Raw genomic sequence first — 18963 nt, forward strand, 5'->3', positions numbered from 1 at the left:
CCCTCTGCTGATGACAACAGACAGTGGGAAGGGGGGAAACACCATGACTCTCTGGACGGACGCACGCCGCAGGGGAGAGATGAAGCTTATCTGTCCCAACCTTCGGCCCCGTTCCCTACACACACTCTAGGGCATTCAGGACCACCTAGGGGCCGAGGGCAGTTCGCCCTCGAACCCCAGGTTGGACCACCACCCTCATCTTCACGGCCTTCTCAATCAGTGAGAAGTCGACCAGCTGAGCGGCACCTCTATTTAGACCGCTCCCCCAGTCCACGAAGGGTGCAAGGTGCCGGCTGGGGTTATGCACAAGCCCAACCTGCACCTCCACCATCCACCCATCCTAGCTACTCCAGTATTCGGCATGCCGATAACCAGCTGCAGGACAAAGCATCATACGCCAGTCCGTACCCGGACAAAGTGTATTACGCAGAAGCCCCAGTTGAAAGACGCAGGCTGCACCACGCAGACGTGCCCCGAGAGGAGGACCTCCCAGGACACCCACGTGACGTGCCAGCAGCCCGCCACAGCATGCCGAACCCCGATTTGGGTCCCAGGAGTCAACATTGGGAGCCCAGAGCACAACAGCGATATCCAGCGCCCTCTGAGACAGACCGTGGGTCAGAGTCAGAAGATGACGCGCCGTACCGTGAGTCAGGGCTCCGTGTACGTCAAATTGAATCGCTAGCTAAAGACATAGAACGCTTTGATCCTAACACCAATGAATCCAATGTCAACGATTATCTCAGGGAGATAGAACGTTGTCTGCTTGATCTTCCAGCACCCTCTTCAAGGGAAAAGCTCAAGCTAATTTGGAAAACCACATCTATAACGGTGCACGGTTTCATGGAAACTCTACCATCTGACATTCGAGATCGGTACTCCTCACTCTGCCGAGCATTGAGAGATGAATACGCCATGTATGCAGACTCTGCGTCTGCTACAATGGGGGCCTTCTCCATCAAACACGGGAGAAACGAACCACCCAGAGAGTATTATCGCCGACTCAAAAGTGCTTATTTCCAAGGTCGAAACGGCCCTGGGCTCGAGGAAGACCCTGCCTTCAGATCCCTGTTCATTCACAACCTGCACAAGTGTGTTCGCTCCGAAGTCTCAATGTATTGTCGGATGAAAAAACTGACAACTCAGGAGATTAGGAGGCACGCCCAACAGGCTTGGGAAGCCGGCGGAAAGCCCCAAAAGCCTGACGCACATCACCACGTCATGCACCTAGCTCCCGACGCCGAGCCGCGTTTGGAGCTTGAAGGCACAGAAGCTCCACCCACTAAGCCAAAATCTGCTAAACCTAGACCTGCTAAACCGCGAGAGCAGTCCCAATCTCCTCAACAGGGGAAGGGGGGTGCTGATTGGCCACCTAGGTCTGGACGATCAGACAGGAAGTGGCCCAACCAAAACCAACGGCAGGCAGGTCGGAACAATGGAAGGTTTAAGGAGCGCCGCCCACAGGTAGGTCCCGAACGCGAGTCCGCGGATGAGTTTCTGACCAAAGCCGACGTCCAGGAGATGTTTCAGCAGTTCCTAGCTAAACAGAAGGAACAGCTGAGATCTGCAGATGAGACCCCTGCACCAAAGTCTTCTTCTAAGAAGCCAGACCCAGAGCCAACGTCCGCATGACTAGGCGTGGCTCAACCCCCCAGCATGGCCAGGACCTACCTGATCAGCTGGGGGAACACTACTGGTAGACCACAGGAGTCTCCTGAAATCTACCCCCCAGAGAAACCTGATACTAAATTTCTGAAGTTCCTTGGTGACTTAACAAACCTTGATCATGCTCGCCGTTTGTACTGTAGCACCAACGTAGGTGGATGCATACAGGTTGATGCTCTGCTGGATACCGGCTCAGAAATCACCCTGATGTGCTCCACACTGTTCCATCGCGTGTCTGACACCATGCGGTCGCTCGGGAAACCAGTCCAGGTAGAACCCTGTGACCTGAAAATCACCAGCTACACCCAGACCCGGGAGTGTATCACTCACCGGGCGTGGCTGGACATCACCTTCCAAGACATGACTCTGGTTCACCCGTTTTATGTCTGCCAGCTAGACACTGAACCACTTCTCATTGGTCAGGACCTGCTTGAACGTCTAGCTCCCCTCATCGACTGCCAGAAGGGTCAACTGTGGGCGCAGGTGGACACACCTAAGCCCTGGAACCCAGATAACAGCCGACCATCCTCCATTCTTGAAGTCAGCCTAAGTGAGCCGCAAAACCCTTGTTCCAAGGTCATGCCCCTCCCTACGGCTCCCACAGACGATGTCCGCCTGCAAAGGCACGAAACCACTCCTGGAACTCCGCTCCGCACACATTCATCTTTTCTCTGCTCGCTGAAGAACGTCAGCCTGCAGCCATATGCACCATACATAGTTGGTGGTCTCACCATCAACTGCACCCACATATCAGATGCTCGCCTTGCTCTTTGGTCAGAAAAGTCAGCCATCAGCCAACAGACATTTGAACACCTGCGTCAGAAGGACGCCCTTCTGGTCGGTGTGACACGTAGCCATCAGCTCTTGTCACCTACTTGGCCGCAGAGGCTCCTGAAAGCGCCAGAGGTCTGCTCTCTGACTATCCAGCTTGGAGCAAGACAGCTCACACATACATTCAGCATCATACCACAGCTTGAGCCACCTGCACTCATTGGAGCAGATCTGCTGGTTCGACTTGGTGCCCAGCTGGACACTTGCAATCAAGTCCTTTGGGCCCGGGCCACACAATCCTCTGAGCCTCGCTCAGAAGGCCCTGATTACTTGCTGTCCGGTCAGACCATTCCACAGGCCTGCCGTGCAGTGGTTGAGGCCAGCTCGGTTCTGCCCCCACAGGTCAAAGGAGTGCCTGTTCGTCTGACTCTGAAGCATCAGAAGCTGCCAGGCACACAGGCCTTCTTCCAGCCATCACCACACTTCTTGGAGCTCAACTTAGCCATCTGTGGCACGCCACTCTTGGAGCTGAACAATCGTTCTGCGTACTTGTTGGTCGAAAATCCGACCCGGAGTCCTATCCACATGCCGGCCGGAAAGCCCTTGGGCATGCTGATAGATAGCTCATTCCATGACTTTGAACTTTCAGTCCCCGTGATCGAACAACTTCCCTTGTTCGTGAACGACAGACAGATTGGTGCAGACACATTCAGTACTTTCCCCTCACAAATGATTACCATCAAGCGGCATGAAGCCCTTCCTGAGGAACCCATTTGCAGTGCAACCTTAGATACTGACGGCGGTCAGTGTCTAACGGTTTTTGCAATAAATACTCAACCTTCTGAGTCACCGGTTGAAAGCCCGGAACACCAGAGACCCTCCTCCTCTGAACCTTATGACGGCTTCGAGGCCGAAGTCAGCCAGCAGCTTGACAAAGCGGATGCGCTGGAGTCAGAGGAGCAGAGAGCAGAGCTTAGAAGCCTGTTCTATGAGTTTCAGTCCGTCTTATCCAGGGACTCCCTGGACTGTGGACTCACAAACCTGCATACGGTTCGCATTCCAACGAACCCGAATGCCCCTCCTACTTTTGTACGTCAGTACAAGATTCCCCTCGCTGCTTATGAGTCGATCCAGGAGATCCTCGATCAGCTGAAGGAGAAAAACATTATCAGAGAGTGTAACTCCACTTACAACTCTCCCATCTGGCCGGTTCTGAAACCGACTGGGAAATGGCGTCTCACCATAGACTATCGTGCATTGAACAAACAAGTGCCTCTCTCCAGGTGGCCTATGATCCATTTAGATCAAGAGCTAGCCAGAGTCAGAGATGCTCGTTTCTTCTCTACGGTTGACGTAGCCAACGGCTTCTGGACCATGAAGGTTGAGCCGGCGGACCAGTATAAACTGGCTTTCTCCTTTGGAAATCGCCAATATACTTGGAACCGCTGCCCCTTTGGCTACTCTAACTCACCTGCCGAGTTCAACATCTTCCTCCACAAAGCCATGTCAGATGCTGCTTCCAGAGGGAACCTCATATATGTCGATGACATCTTGATGAGGAGTCGAACCTTCAAGGAGCACCTGGCCGAACTCTGTCACGTGCTGCAACAGCTCGCTGACGCCGGAGCTAAATTGGCGATTCTCAAGGGACAGTGGTGTCGAACCAAAGTGGAGTATGTTGGACTGCTGGTTGGCCCTAATGGAGTCGAGCCCCAAGCGGGATGCATTAGAGCCATTCAGGACATCAAAGCCCCAGCTAATCTGACCAAACTCAGGAGCTTCTTCGGAGTCTGCAACTACTCCAGACAGTTCATTGAGGAGTACGCTGAAACAGCGAGGCCCCTCACGGAGCTGCTTCGGAACGACACACCTTTCGTGTGGGACAGACCCCAAGAACTCTCCTTCCAGTTCCTAAAACAGAAGTTGGCGTCCGCACCCTGTCTAGCTTACCCAGACAAGGATAAAGAGTTCTTCATAGAGGCGACTTTCTCCTCTCACTGCCTGAGCGCTGCTTTGAAGCAGAAACACGACCAGGACATGAGAGTTGTGGCATACGCCAGCAAGCCTCTGAGCAAGGTGGAACTCCAGTTCTCAGACTGCGAGAGAGCTCTCCTCTCTACAGTCTGGGCCGTCGAACACTTTCGTAGTTACATCGGTGGACAGAAAGTGATCATTGAAACGTGTCATCAGCCTGTCACCTTCCTAAACAGCCAGCGACTGCGCGAAGGAAGAGTGTCAAACAGCCGCATTGCGACGTGGATCATGGTGCTCCAAGGATACAACATTGAGGTCAAGTATGGTCAGAACACCAAGCTAGCAATAGGACAAGGGCTAGCAGGCTGCCAGCACTGTGACTCTGACTCCGACATGGGCCCCCTGGACACACCTGCCGCAGTCTACCCAACCGCATCCAATCATCGCTACTTTGATGAGAATGTTTGCCAAGGGCTTCCGAAAGTTTACACTGATGGATGCGCCTACCTTCACGAAGGCCAGCTCCGTGCTGGGGTTGGAGTCGTTTGGGTGGACTGTGACACTAAGCAACCAAATCACTACCGGTTGGGCCAAAAGTCTAGTCAGTATGCCGAAATCGCTGCAGTGTTGATAACCCTCCAGCAGGCGTCAGCCTTGGACATCACTCAAATCGTCCTTTGCTCAGATTCAAACTACGCTAGACACAGCTTCATTTCTCACTTCCCCATGTGGAAGGAGAACCACATGAAAAACGCCAGGAACAGAGACGTGAAACACTCGGAGTTATTCCTAGCGTGTGATCTGCTCACCACTGAGAAAGGCATAATGGTCTACTGGAAAAAGGTCAAAGGTCACTCCAGGGCCCTAGGTCCGGAGAAAGATGGTAATGACGAAGCGGACCGCCTTGCTAAGCTCGGTGCTGACCAGGGAACCTGTTGGGAATTCAAAGACGAGTGGCTTCCACCCAAGGCCGTTCACGAGGTCTGCGCGATTACTCGTCGCCATGCTAAACAGGCAGACGAACCTCGGACAGTTGAGGTACCCGTGTTTCTAGGCAGAAAACCACAGGACGCGGACCTAGTCACCATGCAGGAACAAGATCCTGACCTGAAGCTCATCCGCGAGCTTCTCCAAAAGGGCCCGATGCCTGAACAACCGTCACCACCTACTGGCACAAGCCGAGATTTGGTAACCCTGCATCGTCAACTTGCGCACCTGAAACTACAAAACGATTTGTTAGTTTACATGCGTGACGATCACAGCCCGCCGCGCTGGGTTGTTCCACTCGACCACAGAGGAGTGATGCTTGCCTACGCCCACGACACTCCGGTTGGAGGTCACCGCGGAGCAAAAGCTACCCTCGCGTCACTGACAGAGTTAGCATATTGGCCGTCGATGTCCAAGGACGTACACAGCTATGTCCAAGGCTGCCTCATCTGTGCCCAGTTTCAACCCTCCCAGCCGCTTGCTAGAGCACCACTGCAACGCAGGGGAATAACCTTCCCTTGGTCCCACCTGCAGATCGACTGGGTTGGACCGGTTCCCAGATCGGCAAGAGGAAACAAATATATGCTAACTGTAACTTGCAGTTTCACAAAGTGGGTTGAGTGCCTTCCAGCGCCAAACGATACAGCTGTCACAACCGCTGTACTGCTGATTAACCACGTTTTCAGTCGATGGGGACTTCCACTCTGCATTGACTCTGACCGAGGAACTCATTTCACATCCAGTGTAATGACGTCCCTGTTTGAACTTCTGGGAGTGGAAGTGAGATTCCACCTCCCCTATCACCCACAGTCATCCGGACAGGTCGAACGGATGAACCGCACGGTCGTCTCTATGCTCAAAAAGTACGTCTGCTCCACTGGGAAGGACTGGGACGTTAAGCTCCCTCTGGTCCTGATGGCCATACGGTCCACTCCCCAGCGATCCACGGGGGTTACGCCCTTTGAGATGATGACCGGCAGACTGATGACTCTACCACTGCACCTCCTGTATCACCCAGAGGATGTCAGTGTTGCCACTGCCTATACCGCTCATCAGTATGTGGCAGACTTGAAAACACACCTCAGAGCTACGTTCGCGCACGCTCAGAAGAAACTGGAGACCAACGTAGAAGGCGCTAAAGCCTACTACGACCAAAAGACAACCAGCCGCGAATACGAGGTGGGTGACAAAGTATTCTACTTTTGGTTCGCCCAACCGGCACGCAAAGCTAAGAAGTTCCTGCCCTGCTGGTCAGGACCATTTGAGATCGTGGCAAAACTCTCTCCAGTTGCATACAGGTTACGCATCACCAAAGCGAGACAGGAGCCTGTCTACAAATGGGTGCATGCAAACCAAATCAAACCCTACGTCAAACCATCCCTGCGGGTACAGAGACCAGACTCCCCACAGGAGGTAGACGTAGTCTCCACATAGTTCTATGCATGGAAAAGGAAAGGGGGGAAAGTGCATGTTTAACCCACTAACATGTACTAACCGACAAAGAACCAACACCTGAATGTACCACACCTGTCTAAAGGGGGTGAGCAACATTTTCTTTGTTATTTTGTAACCCTACGAGTAGTTCTCATTTTAGTCTACCTCACATATTTATCTGAGTGTTGCAGTATGTCACATTCTTTATAAGCTATACACTGAATGTATGACCTAAGAATGTATTTTATGAGACCTCAAGGTTGCTATGAATTTTCTTGGATGTTATATGTTTTTTTTTTTTTTTTTGCGTTTTCTGTATTTTTGTTTAGTACTTGGTCACATATTAACTAGTGGTTATGTGCCGGCCCAGCTCAGTCTGTCAATGACTCTGTCTGATGCACCAGCACATTGTAGTACCTCTTAGTTTTATGGTCCTTGTTTTAGCCCAAAGACTGTCCTGATCCACCCTTTGGACCAAAAAGGGGGGAATCTTGGGACCACATAGGTCAATGCGCGTTTGCGAACTATGGACCTCGTACATCACCGCGTGCTCCATAAACTGAACTGTATGGCCGGCGGTGAGATGCCTTTGTGTCCCCTCGTGGAGTTAACCGCCCACCGACCTTCCTCCTTCTACACTACTACCTCTCGCATGGACGACATCATCATTGCGTACCACCTGCGTGAGTGGCTTCTTCTCGTTATGCGCGTTGGGGACTATCCCGTTTCCTATCCTCTTTGTGCCTGACCAGGATCAAAGACCAAAGGCACCAGGATCCAAGACAAAGACCAAAGACAAAGGCGTCCAAGGAGACCAACGTCCTAAGGGACAAACCCACCTGTGCTTCCGACAATCAAGTCGACCTACGTTCATGAGGAACAAACCCATCTGTGCTTCCGACGATCGAGCTTTGGGCGCGATCCCCGAAACCAAAAGGGGGAATGTTGAGGGTCTGACCTCATGAGGAAATTACTATGCAGTGATTTTCTCCAAAATGACTGTGCTTAAATTGCTCTGAAAAGCAAATAATCACATCAGCGCCAAGAAACTTCATTTCCCATGATGCTTTGCACACGGAAGCATTGTGATGACGTCACCGCCTAATACCAGAAACACATTCTGTGCATGTGCGGGAGTCACGGAGCTTTCCCGCGAACTCAGACTATAAATCATCAGGAAAGACAAAGGAACCTCGTTCTTTTGCCCAGGATACCTGGCGGTAAGGACACGCTTGTCGAACGCTCCGACTCCCTTGAGCACGCAGAAGCTCTAAGTGCCCAAGTTGAGCCCACGGGACCGCTGGAAAAACTAAACTGCAAGCCCATCAGATCTGCTCGTTTCTGCTCCACTCCAGCTGATGTTTGAGGACACAGAACTGCGGAGGAAAGCAACAACTCCATCCAGCTCTCAGAGACGCTGTAAGTTGTCAAACTCAGCACAAAAGAAACTTCGTTCTCTTTGTGTCCAGCCCGTTGGAGAAACACTCGTGGGGAGAAACAACGGAGAAAAGCATCAAACCGAAGGACGACGCAAAGCTGCGGAGAAACACGGAGAACCGTCAATTCAAAGAGGGAGGGACGCCTCGCTCTTCTGGTGATCAGAAACTCATCTCTTTCTCTCTCTCCTTCTTCTTCCGTTTCCTCTATAGTCCAGAATAAGCAAAAAAATCGCGCTATTGCTTCAAATTACCAGACGTGTTTTCCTCTTTCACTCCCAATACGTCCGTCGGGTCATTTTGAAAGAATAAACTGCTTATTGATCATTGTTTGGTATCTTTAAATGTTTTCTGCTATGGCCAAGCAGTTAAACTAAAAATATATAATTTGTGATTAATCTTTTGTGTTGTTTCATGATCCTTTGAAATGTTTTGAGTGAATTTAAGGTTAAGTTACTTATGATTCTAAGTGCCTTGGAAGTTAAAGTGCAAGTTGCCACCCACACTTTAGCCAGACAAAAGGGGTCAGCCATCTTGTATACAGACTCCATTTTAGAAACACACACACACATACATACACACAAAACACCTTGAACATTATTTTAAATATACATCCTTTTATTATATCACATGGTTATTATTCATTTATGCCACTGTTTCTTCATTTGACAAATTGTTAATTAAACGTTATAAAATTCAGATTTTCGTCTCCAGTAGCTTTGTTGTGTCGAAGAGAAGTCTCTGCTCCAAGGATTATACGAACTTCAAGAAAGACTGATAAGGTTTTGGATTAATTTCCCTTTCTAATTAAAGGGTGGTGCCCCAAAGATATCTAAGAATATCTTAATTAATTAATAAATCAGTAAATATTCCCATATTTACAGAATTTATTGAAGAATCCAAAAGTAAGTTAACGCTTACTAATTGTTCGCTACCGAATAACCCCAACACCTGTCTCATTGTATAGTACCTGTTAGGTCCAATTTAGCAGCCAGCTAGCTGCATGCCAGGTCGCGCTTGTCCCTGTTCTTGAAGTCAGGCGAGTTGACATCATATAAACAGCTGTAGTCCGGCCAAAGTTCCATGAGTTTATCTTCTAAAATGTAGTCCTCACCGTGGGCTGCCATCTTGGAATCATGTGCTCAGAGAACGCGATGTGATTGTCCACTTAAATAGTTCAGCTCAGCCGGCAGCTCACGTAGTGCACACACAGTGAGTTTCTTCTACCATCCCCCCACCCCCCCCACCCCGTGAACCAGAAAATATCTGACTGGTCAGATAATCGGCTCAGCGTCTTGTGAGGCAGAAAACTCAGTGAAAATCAGACGCACACGGCCAGCAATCTGCTGAGCAAACGGTCATTCGAGGTCGGTTGCTCAGCAGATTGCTCTCGTGTGCGGCAGGCTTTAGTAAACTGTTCCTCCTCAAAATGTGCCTGTAGAGTGGTGTATTAGTTTATTTCCTGCCACATTTAACAGTTTAATTGCAGCTTTGTGCAGTTGAGAGCAAAACGTAGAGCTTTGATAGAAAACATTTGTGAGTGCACATTAAACTCACTGCACACAGCTTTTTGTTATTGTGATCTCTGGTCATGGTGAGGTTGCTCCTGATGACTTGAACCAACCATTTTTTTCTTCTCTCTAAATCTTTGGGGAAGCCATATATTCTGATTCCTCTCTCAGACCGATTGCTACATCCATATGCAGTGCAGCCAACCATGGTAAGATAATCAACCTATAAAGGTATTATTAAAATACTATTTTTGTACATATAGAAATATTGAACAAAACCAAAAATGTAGATATGTAAAATTATTTTTTAAAATTTTATTCAACCCTAAAATTTGTAATTTCTAATTTTAACCCACTGACAAAATTTATTTTAATAATGAAAATAAAGTTATTCAAAAGAGTTTCATTAGGTCTTGAGTACATTGCTCATAATGAATGCTTCAGCTTATTTGTGCATATGTAATGACTAAACATAATGTTGGTAAAATGCTTTATTAAAAATGCTATTATACATGTTGTACAAGTTTGGTATGAATTTTTTCACAATTAACAAGTTTTTATCTGCTGTGTTTGACAATACAGTTTTATTGAAATTTTCCTTTTAATTAGTTGCTATTAGTCAGGCTATAGAAGCCAGATAAACTGGGTTTTTCCGGAACTGCGCTGCTCTGGGTGGCTGCATGTTGGAGTAGCTCTGTTGACTATAGGTAAGTTTTGCCTTTTCTGGGACATTTTTTCTTCTAGTTTCTCAAGAAAAACGGTATTCTTTTGGACATTTTACTTTTCTGTTTCTGGTGCTGTGAAGCTTGGAGGATTTTTACTGCTATTTTTTCACTTTTTGAGCATTTGTTATGATGCGTAACCATGGCAACAAGCTGGTTTACAATCGGGAGCAGCTGATTAACACTGGAAAGGCTGAAATACTACCTCAACTGAAGCCACAATCCCAAATGAGCTAAAACGCAAGAAGCGAGGGTGCAGAGCGGGAGCAAAACTGAGACAGAGAAAGAGGAAATTCAAACCATCTCTTCCATCGATCATAATGGGCAATGTGAGATCACCGGCCAACAAGATGGATGAACTCCAAGCCCTTTCAAGGACTCAGCCAGAGTATCGGCAGTGTAGTGTTATGTGTTTCACTGAGACGTGGCTGCAGGACCATATCCCCGATTCCAGCGTCTCTCTGCCAGGATTCCTGACTGTACGAGCAGACAGAGATCTGAAGAGAAGCGGGAAAAGAAAAGGAGGTGGAGTGGCAGTGCTTGTCAACAACAGATGGTGCCATCCAGGTCATGTTTCAGTGAAATGTCGTCTCTGCAACCCAGATGTTGAACTCTTGGCAGTAAGTTGTCGCCCATATTATTTGCCAAGAGAGTTCACCAGTGTTGTCTTGGCAACCGTTTATAATCCACCTTCAGCCATTGCTGAAAATGCATGTGATGCCATCAGTTCTGTTGTCGCTAAGCTACAAACCCAGCACCCCAATGCATTTGTGGCTATATCTGGTGATTTTAATCATGCCTTGCTCTCTGCTTCACTTCCAACCTTTCAACAGTTTGTCAGCTGCTCCACCAGAGAAAACAAGAATTGGATTTGTGTTATGCAAATGTAAAGAATGCATACAGGTCCAAAACAAGACCTCCTCTGGGACAATCAGATCACAATCTTGTTTTTCTCTGCTCGGAATACAAACCACTTGTTCAGAGGCAACCTGTGACAAGAAGAACTGTTAGAAAATGGTCACAGGATGCTGAAGAAGCCCTGCAGAGTTGTTTTGACACCACAGATTGGATGACTCCCTGCCAAGGATATGAAGAGGACATCAATGCCATGACTGGATGTGTTACTGACTATATAAACTTCTGTGTGGATAACATCATACCCACCAGAACAGTGAGATGCTTCGCTAATAACGAACCCTGGATCACCAGTGAACTGAAGAATCTGCTAAATGAGAAACAAAGAGCCTTCAAGGAGGGAGACAGGGAATTACTGAGGAGTATACAGAAGCAACTGAAGATCAAGATCAGAGACAGCAAGGAGGCATACAGGAAGAAGCTGGAGAACAACCTACAGAGGAACAATATCAGAGATGTCTGGTCAGGGATGAAGAAGATCACAGGCTTCAAGCAGAGGAAGGATTGCACAGATGGCAACCTGGACACAGCCAATGAACTGAAGAAGTTATTCAATAGGTTCAGTTCAGGAACAAACCCAGCATCCTCCTCGCCTGTCCCCAGCCAATCAGACATCCCATCCTCCTCTGATCCAACATTTTCCTGTCACATGCCAGCTCTTTTGTCCTCTAACGCAGTCATGGACTCTTCTGGTTCTATAAATCTGTCTTCAACCAAGTCAGGAGATGCTGCTGCCCCATTTACCTCCCCCTCCCACCTATCTGTCTCTAGAAGTCAGGTGAAGAGGCAGCTGGAGAGACTGAACAGGAACAAGGCTGCAGGTCCAGATGGTGTCAGCCCCAGAGTACTGAAGGCCTGTGCAGAGCAGCTCTGTGGGATTCTGCAGCACCTCTTCAACCTCAGGCTGGCCTAGGAGAAGGTTCCAGTCCTGTGGAAGACATCCTGCCTTGTTCCAGTTCCAAAGAACACTCGCCCATCAGTCAATGACGACTACAGACCGGTTGCCCTGACATCCCACATCATGAAGGTCCTGGAGAGACTCCTGTTGGTCCACCTGAATAAGCAAACTAGAACATATCAGGACCCGCTGCAGTTTGCTTATCGCCATGGAGTTGGAGTTGAAGATGCCATCATCCAGCTGCTTCAACCAATCCACTGTCATCTGGACAAAGCAGGCAGCACTGTGAGGGTCATGTTCTTTGATTTCTCCAGTGCATTTAACACAATCCAGCCTGATGTACATTGCCAGAAACTCCAGAAGACACAGGTGGGGGCCTCAACTATCGCCTGGATTAAAGACTACCCAACAAACAGACCACAGTTTGTGAGGCTGAAGAACTGCACATCAAACCAGGCGATCAGTGACATTGGAGCGCCACAGGGGACTGTACTCTCGCCATTCCTTTTCACCCTGTACACCTCAGACTTCCAGTACAAATCAGAGACCTGTCATCTACAGAAATACTCAGATGACTCTGCAGTTGTCGGGTGTATCAGAGATGGACAGGAAGCTGAGTACAGAGAGCTGGTTGAGCGCTTTGTGGCATGGTGTGGAAACAATCATCTGACCTTGAACGTTAACAAAACAAAGGAGATTATTTTAGACTTCAGAAGAAACAGGGTGGAGTCAAACACTGGGAGAAGAAGTGGAGGCGGTTGAGGAATACAAATACCTTGGAGTTCACCTGGACAACGGACTGGACTGGAGAAAGAACAGCGAAGCTGTTTACAAGAAGGGACACAGTAGACTGCACTTCTTGAGGACGCTTAGGTCCTTCAGTGTCTGTAGCAAGATGCTGCAGATCTTCTACAAGTCTGTTGTTGAGAGTGTAATCTCTTCAGCCATCATCTGTTGGGGTAGCAGCATCAGAAGCAGGGACCTGAAAAGGCTCAACAGCCTAATAAAAAAGGTTGGTTCTGTTCTGGGGACGACTGTGGAACCACTGGAGGAGATAATGCAAAGAAGGATTCTCCAGAGAATCAAGAAAATGATGGACAACCATGAGCATTCTCTTCACAAGACTGTCCGACAACAGAAGAGTGTCTTCAGTCAGAGGCTTCTTCAGTTTGGCTGCAACACTGACCACTACTGGAGATCCTTCCTTCCAACAGCCATTGTAATATACAACTCTTTGATGACTTGATTATTATTATTATTCTGAGCTACTACAGCAATCAATTTCCCTCTGGGATTAATAAAGTATTTTTGAATTGAATTGAATTATAGATGCACGTACTGTCTTCACATAAAAATATAAAGTAATGATTGTAAAATGTATTCTACTGAACATAATAGATCATCATTCAAAGCATAAACAGCTACATATTTTCTTCAAGGTAAGCTGGAGCAGAATTCTAGCTTTCAATAAACACTTTAAAATGGATGTTACAACTCGAGTTTAGGGCTTCTTGTTGGACTTAAATTTATTAAATATGCTTATATTAGAGCAGTGTGTTGCATTACTACATCAAATGTATTGCTACAATATATTACAGTAATGTATGTGGTCTAAATGTATTCTACAATGTGTTTAGGACTGTCGTGTTCCTGTAATGTAAAACAGTCACGGGTGTTTGTCTTCCTACAATTGCTCAGAAAATAAATAAATAAATAGTCTACTTTGTGAAGGAGATAGGACATAATATATAATTTAATATATAATATTATTAAATAATTACCAAAAACCACCAGGGGAAATGTGACGATATTCAAATTTTGGTAAATGGTAAATGGCCTGTATTTGATAAAGCGCCTTCTAGAGTCCTGGAACCCCCCAAGGCGCTTTACAACATAATCAGTCATTCACCCATTCACACACTGGTGGTGATGAGCTACAATGTAGCCACAGCTGCCCTGGGGCGCACAGACAGAGGCGAGGCTGCCGAGCACTGGCGCCACCGCTCCCTCCGACCACCACTAGCAGGCAACGTGGGTTAAGTGTCTTGCCCAAGGACACAACGACAGCGACAGACTGAGCGGGACTCGAACCTGCAACCTTCCGCTTACGGGGCGAGCAGTTGACTCCTGTGCCACCGTCGCCCCATTTTGTGATTTGTCCCACCATACGCTGTTCAAACTGATGTACAGCGCTGGGATGTTTGGAACTATTGAGAGCTCCATGAACCACGTGACCGCGAGTCGGTGAATTCAAAGCGTGTCTCTTTCTATAGCTCTGGTTACATTGCATGGGAGGTTTCACCCATTGGTCAGGACAGATTTCAAACTGCTGTTGTGAATTTGTGCAGAATATTGAGCTGAAGAGGGCGTAAAGGTGGAAATATGCTTGCTTTTAACAATGCGTACGTATCATGGCTACCTTGCGTTGTTTGCATTCGTTTGATGCGTCGTTTGTGCACGTCTTCTGAAATTAACGCGACGCGTCCACCTGCTGCAATATACGGCTAACCACTAGGCGGAGTGTAGAGCATTATATAACCGGATGTAGTACAGGGGTCAACGGCGACAAACCTCAGTAGTTTTAAAATGTCAGAAAGCTTTGAAGAAAAGCTAATCGACCAGGTTCGGAACTATCCACATCTTTATGATGTGTCGTTACCACTGCACAGCGACAAGTATGCTTGTCAGAACAGCTGGAGAGAAATCAGTGACAACCTACAAAGCGACGCAGAGACGTGCAAAATAAAATGGAAACAAGTCCGAGACCGCTACGTCAGGGCTCAAAGGAAGATGATGGAGAAACGGAGTGGGGACGGTGCAGACGGCGTGTTTTGTCCAGCTATCGTCAGACGCCTGGGTTGGCTCAGCAGTTTTATAAACCACCGTTCAACCGAGACCAACTTCCCACAAAGCAGGCCCGTAAGTAAACATCCGAATCTACTCTGGGCTGTTTTTTTTAAACAGACGAGGAGCTAACATTCTAGTTTACATGAACTTAAAATAAACTAGCATTTCATAACACAATTCTCATCATGTCACATCTGTGTAGTTGACAAATGTCTTGTTTGTGGCACTGTGGCTGTAGTGTGTAATGAAGAGACCACGACTCCTTCACCTGGAAGTACACCTGAACCAGATCCTTCACCTGACCCATCTACCTCATCTCAGACCACTTCAGGACCCAGTACATCTTCCAGAACACCCACCACTCCAAGAAGGAAGAAAAAACCCCAAGAGCTGGATCCTCTGGATGCTGCCCTCCTCCAGAGGCTGGCAGAGGTTAGAGAGAAAGCCCGTGCAGGTCACAACATCTACACAACCTTTGGAAGCTACATGGGTATGTTCCTTCAGCAGCTGGATCCGCATAATGCACAAAGACTCATGTAGGAAGTTAAGCAGCTCATGCAATGTTATGAGTAGAAAATGTTATTTTTTATTTAATGTTCCTCCCATGCAGTTTTCTTGTGCTGTTTGTTGTTGTGTTGTTTGTTAAGCCTGCAGTACACGAGAGCAGTCATTTACTACAGCAGTTTAGTTTTCTGCCTCATAGGTTCTGAGGTGAATATGAAACCAGTTTGATAGCACCTCATGAGGCAAAAAACTCCTTAAAAATCAGAAACTGCCCAATGATGTAATTCAGCAGAATGTTCTCATGTGCTGCAGCATGTCTGCAGATTTTCCACATTTCTTCTGAATGTTCTTCAGGTTGAAGGCTTAAAATGTTTTATGAATGACATCACTACAAAAATTACTTGAACATTTGTTGTCTTGTTAAAATGAAATGTTACATTTTATACAAATTTAATATGACCATTTATAAAAAAAATAACTGTTCCAATGACAAACTTGAACTGAATCAGTTTTATTTTGCAGATAAATAAAAAAAATTCATTGGATTTCCTTGTGTTGTGCTGAAACAAATCACGTGCAAAAAACATTTAAACTGACACCACAAGCAAATAGATATACACAAATGCAGTGTGCCCCGTTGGAGGATGTTGTCCTGAAAAGACTCTTCCTGCTTCGGTTTGAAAATAGTTCATCAAGCTGTTCCGCACCTTAGTGCCATGTCGTGTAGCATGCTCAGAAGTCAAGCGTCCGGTGTCCAAGAGGTTTGTGTCGGTCTCCACAACTTGCCTCCATTCTCCCAAGACATCTCCTTCGTCCACTCTACTGATGTACCTTGCTGTCTCAGCTTGGAGTTGGTCAGTACCACAGAGGAAGTTGTGAAGAGCAACACATCCCTTTGTTATTAATTCAGCAGTGTCAACAGAACACTCCATGGCTGTCCCAAACACTCTCCATCGTGCAGCCAAAATGCCAAAGGCATTTTCTATTACCCGCCTTGCTCTGCAGTGTCAATAGTTGTAGATGTGCTGCTCTGCTGTGAGGTTGGTCCCTATTATAAACATAAGAAAATATAATTAGGATTGTATTGTCTTAGTTTAGGGATGAGTGGTTGAGTCGAACTCAGTTGATTCAAATTCTCTACCTTTTTACTCCACAAACAGTGGCGGCTGGCCAGTAGAGGGCGATAGGGCGCCGCCCTCCCAGTTTCCCCTGTGTTTTTAATTTTTATTTAAAAAAAAATAAATAAATAAAATTAACAATAATTACATATTCTAAGTTAATTGTGTGTTTTGTAACAAAAATAAATCATATATGTATTTATATCTATATTGGTCTCTGCCAATCTCTGCCGGTCTCTGCCGAGCGGTGGAGGCTGTGTGCTGTTTTTCAATAGCCCAAACAGGACGGGACCAGTTGTCCAATTGCTGACAAGAAAATCAAAGGGTAGGAATGGGAATGTATCCAATCAGCGTCGACGTTGTTTCAGAACGTTTCAGAAGCATGATGGGCGATAGAGCTACCGCCAAGGCTTTCGTTGATGTTCGGTAGAACTCGGAGAGTCTCGACTCCAGCACGTTTTGACGGTCGTGACGCAGACGTAGACAGTGCGCCTACAACATGGATACTGGATCTCAGCAGCCAGTGAATTCAGTTCGGTCTCCTCCAGTATCCGTTCGAGAGGAGAACTATGGTGGAAAAACTTAATGTCAAAGAGCTTGGACCAGATCAGCCCGACGTAAAGATAAGCCAGCAGGAGAAGGAGAAGGGTAAACTGTACACATGACGCTTCTCCCAAAATTGGTACACCAGGAAGCAGTGGCTAGCTGGATGCAATCACGCTAATGCGTTATTTTGCTTTCTGTGTTTGTTATTCAAAACGGCTGGGATCCACAGAAGGTGGATGTGGAACTTGTGTCTCATTGGGGACTCCATTCATTCTCTGACTGAGGAATGCAGCGCATCAGTGCAGCAGCCAATAAAGAAACGGAGGACGTTTGGACAGGGAGAACAGCAGCTGGGTGCAGAGGTAAGCTGTACATTACATTTCTGTAAACAAGACAATCAGAATCAGAAATCCTTGGTTGTCCCACAAACCGGGACATTTGTTTAAGAACATGTACATTGTTTAATGTGCAATAACTGTAAAAACTAATTTCAACACACATACCTATTATACATATTTAATCATGTAAATGTGTATTTCATGTAAATTTGTACATACATCAATCTGATTCCATTTTACTTGTTACACTTCTGCAGCAAACTAAATTTCCCAGCTTGGGAAGTGGGAAATATGACATTTGTAAGAGGATACTATTTCCTATGAAAGTGTTTCCACTTTCCATAAGTCCTAATAGTGTAAATTTCTGGCATTTTGTCTAAGTAGTGTTTACTACCATTACTGTAACAGTGACCTGCTCATAATTTTTCGTGTTCACTCAAATGTTGAAATTAAACAAAATGTTTTTGTTACTTGCCTCTTGCATTGCCTATTTACCATTTATGGTCATGTTATTTTATGTGCAATTTAATGTAGTATTTTTCAACCTTGGTCCGCAAGGCAGTTTGCCAATAGTCAGACACACCTGGATTAATCAGTTTGTCTAATGATGTAAGACAGGAAATAAAAGAGCTGTGCTTAATTCAGGAAATAGTGAAGTTGTGCACAAAGCTCAGAAAGCACAAGTTTGTTTAAAAAAAAATAGCACAGCCCCACCAAAAATATTTTTCACCAGCCGCCACTGTCCACAAACTAACCTGAATATGGCCGCATCAGTATGAGACCAGAACAGTCTCAATAAGAATTAAGTCACACAACGTTTTCCGCAAATGCACATGTTCATTCGGAAATCCACACTCTGTGTTTCACAAATATAATTCGGAGGAACACAAATGCACACGCTCATTCGGAAATTCACACATTGACTCATAAATATAATGTGAAAAAATAAGTCACGCAACATTTTCCACAAATGCACACGCTAATTCTGAAGTTCACACTCTGTGGTTCACAAATACAATTTGTAAGAACACTTGTAATATAAACTCACAGATCATACGAATTGCTGAATGTGCGTTTACGAACAGCTTCTCATTTGTGAACCTTCCTGCATTTGTGAGAGAAATCGGTGTGCTGAATTTTGAGACTCTCCTAACGTCACAGATCAACAAACGTCACCATTGGCTAATGAATCTGTCAATCAAATATATGATTCTGCCAGGGCTGTTCGCTTTCAGCCAATCATATGGCTCCTTATGTTACGGAACAGATCTGCTGTGCGCATGCGCATTGCAGTTCA

The sequence above is a fragment of the Nothobranchius furzeri genome, chromosome 2 (assembly GCF_043380555.1).
Source record: "Nothobranchius furzeri strain GRZ-AD chromosome 2, NfurGRZ-RIMD1, whole genome shotgun sequence".
Lineage (NCBI taxonomy): Eukaryota > Metazoa > Chordata > Actinopteri > Cyprinodontiformes > Nothobranchiidae > Nothobranchius > Nothobranchius furzeri.